Source organism: Sander lucioperca, chromosome 9, assembly GCF_008315115.2.
Source record: "Sander lucioperca isolate FBNREF2018 chromosome 9, SLUC_FBN_1.2, whole genome shotgun sequence".
Lineage (NCBI taxonomy): Eukaryota > Metazoa > Chordata > Actinopteri > Perciformes > Percidae > Sander > Sander lucioperca.
In genome coordinates, this window is record NC_050181.1 from 42,105,308 (window position 1) to 42,108,598 (window position 3,291).

The window sequence follows — 3,291 nt, forward strand, 5'->3', positions numbered from 1 at the left end:
TTAAGATGTATCTGAGTCATTGTATGCTACATTGGCTGGCTAGCTAGCTAGCTAGGTTAATGCGTTCTCTTAATACATCCATGGTTAATGCTATGACAAATGTTAGCACGCTAAAACGTAGCTAACATTGATTTAGCTCGGTTTAAGGAGATGTTCATGAATAAAACGTTACTAACGATAGCTAATCCACCGACCGTTAGAAATGTACGGACATTATTATTATTGGATATTTTAATTTAGAAGTGTAAAAATAGGCGGCAAAAGCTTTTTTCACTGGCAACTGTCACCGTCCTCAGCCTAACGTTACGTTAGCTACGTCTGTATTAAAAGCATAGACTGTATATATAACGGACCAACAGGTCCCGTGTCTCTGGACGGAGACCAGTGAAGGATATTAGAAGATCTTTTCCGGTGATGGCTGAGCGTTACTGAGCAGCCTCCAACTGAGCTTGAAGACGTAGATGTGACGTGAGCAACGTGTCTGAAAGTTGGAAGTCTTCTGGTAGCTGTGCCAAGAGAAATCTCAATCATTCCCAATCTAGCAGAGACGGAGAGCGTAGGTATATGTAAGGAGATAACATAGACACAGGCTAATTATTGATCACTAAAATGATAGTTAACATTAGTAATTAAACTTAAACAGCTAATGGAAGTCCAAACTGCCTGAGAGCTTCTCCTGTACTATACGGTAATTCCTCTACTATGAGACAGTAAGTCTCGTGGTTATGACCCAATCGTTAGCCTATTTTTATAAAAACGTCTGCTACGGAGCCATAACGTGAGCTACAAGGTAATGGAGCCTTTTATACATTGTCGTGTTTCTTTAGAAATAAACAATGGACTAATAAAGTCTTTAAACGTTTCAGATGTAATGAATGGCAGTCAATGGGATGCTAACGGGGGGTGAGCGCTTTGTAGCATTAAAATGGCGCCATAGGAGGTTCGCGGTCCGAGAGGAGCATCTCGCTGCAGTCTGCGGGAAGCGGGGCTTGACATCAAGCCCCGCCCACATCCAAGTCAGTCTTTTTTTTTTTTTTTACCTACGTCGTCTCCCCATACACTCGAACGGACCAAGACGGTAGCAAAGCTGATATCCTCTTGTTTCACATTAGATGACAGAAACAGATGTAAGCTAAACACAAACGACATTTCATGCAACAACAGTGAACTGTAATTGGGCCCGTGTACTTTTTCGTTCATTTGATTTCCGACTTTGAAACGAAAAGAGTGGTTCGGAAATAACGTAAGACTGCTCCGGTGAAAGCCTTGTTTTCATGAGCTTCTGGGGCTAGCTGCTAGCTAGCTCGGAAGCTACATCTGATCATGGCAGGCAGGTTGCTAATTAGCCAATGCTAAAAAGTATGGAAGTAGCCTACTAGTTTCCCCTGCTTTCTATCAATATTCCTCAGTATTTGTCTCTTGGTGTAGTTTGCTAACATGCTCGTAGACATGTAGATGAACTGTTTGCGTGCTAGCTAAGTCAACGGTCAACACCTTTTATATTGTAACGTGAAAGCTCAGGCTGCGTTAGCTTCAGCTAAACCACAGCAGCAACTTGCACTGCTGTTAAAATGCAACTTCAACCCTCGGATATAACGGTAATCACGTAGTGTTTTTACTGTCTAAACATCTGTATGTGTGTTCGACCTTTTGAAATACTTAGATTAGGTGTGTTACTGTGCAGGTAATATCCGAGGAGCATCTGGCATGATTGTGAATTCTCCTGAACCAGACTGAGACCATTTAAAGACTCAGGAACCCTTTGCAGGTGTTTTGGATTAATTAGCTGATTAGAGTGGGACACTTTGAGCCTAAAATATTGAACCTTTTCACAATATTCAAATTTTCTGAGGGTTTTCATAAACTGTAAGCCATAGTTATCAAAATGATAACAAATACAGGCTTGAAATATCTCGCTTTGCATGTAATAAGTCTATATAATTAGTTTTACCTTTTAAGTTGAATTACTGAAATAAATGAACTTTTGCACAATATTCTAATTTTTGGAGTTTCCCCTGTATGCTTCTGGTTCACCTGTTAATTGTTAAAGCAAAATCGCCCCTTTGTACATTTGGTTGTGACTGAATTCTTGCTGTTAATATGAAAGTCCATAACTAAACAACACACCATTCTACTTTTGAGGTCTAAATTAAATGAAATATGGCTCGTCTTCCGTTTGAACACATTGTCATCAATATTAACAAGGTTTAAAATGACCCATTTTTCAAATTTGGATATCATTTCAAAATCAGAAATCAGTAGTAACTACATGAAAACTTCACTGTTGCATGAAATATCGTCGTTTGTTTAGCCTACATCATCAGTTTCTATCTAATGTGAATCAAGAGGCTCTATCAGCTTCTACCAGGCTGTCTTTTTTTTTTTTTTTTGTCTTCAAAAAACTTTATTATTCAAGTACAGATCCATAAACACATTGAAAACATTAAATGCATACATACATACATACATACATACACGAAAAAGGGGCGCATTAAATTTACATTAAAGAGGTTGTAAGGCATTGTAAATGTTCAGAGTCCGGATGGCTTTCTTATTTGTCAGTCCTTTTTCAAAGTTTTAAAATATAATTTCATGTCATTTTTAAATTGGTGACTAGCCTATTCAGTTTTCTTTCAGATCATTTACATTTATAGATATAACATTTTAAATAAAATTAAAAGATTCAAAATACAAAACATGGCATTTATCCAAATAATTTTCTTCATAGTAAAAAAATTCTACCAGGCTGTCTTGGTCATGGATGTATTAAGAGAACGGTCTTGGTCCGTTCGAGCGTATGGGGAATGACGTAAGCAAAAAAAAAAAAGACTGACTTGGATGTGCAGACTGCAGCGAGATGTACTTGCGGTCCGAGGAGAAGCTGACCCCGTTGATTAAAAGACGAACGCCGCCATCTTGCTTGCTGAAAGTGAACATGCAGAAAAAGGAGGAAAATTTGTATTCGGCTATCATGTAGCCTATTTTGAATGCTCACGTTTCCATATTGCATGTGTTTATAATTGTTTGTGTAACGTTACTAAAAGTTATGTATTAAGTACTTCATGTAGTTCCTTTTAAATAAAAAATGCAATGCTGACAAATCTCTGGACCATCATATGAAATACAATAACTTTTAAAGAGGATTCATTAATATCCTAAACAATATAATTAAAGTTATACTCTTTATAAAATACATTTACTGACATATATTAGATTATGTTTAACATCATATATTATCTTATTGCTGATTAACTGAGAGGATCAGAAACTATTTATTTGTAACATTTCTAT

At 37.0% G+C, this 3,291-nt stretch overlaps 1 long non-coding RNA gene across 1 annotated transcript; it reads left to right on the forward strand.

The window, feature by feature from the left end:
• The first annotated feature begins 250 nt into the window (after positions 1–250).
• On the forward strand, positions 251–2,940 carry LOC116036175. Its single transcript, XR_004101551.2, has 3 exons — positions 251–320; positions 1,664–1,668; positions 2,902–2,940. It is a non-coding gene; the product is annotated as an uncharacterized LOC116036175 (long non-coding RNA).
• Positions 2,941–3,291: the final 351 nt, after the last annotated feature.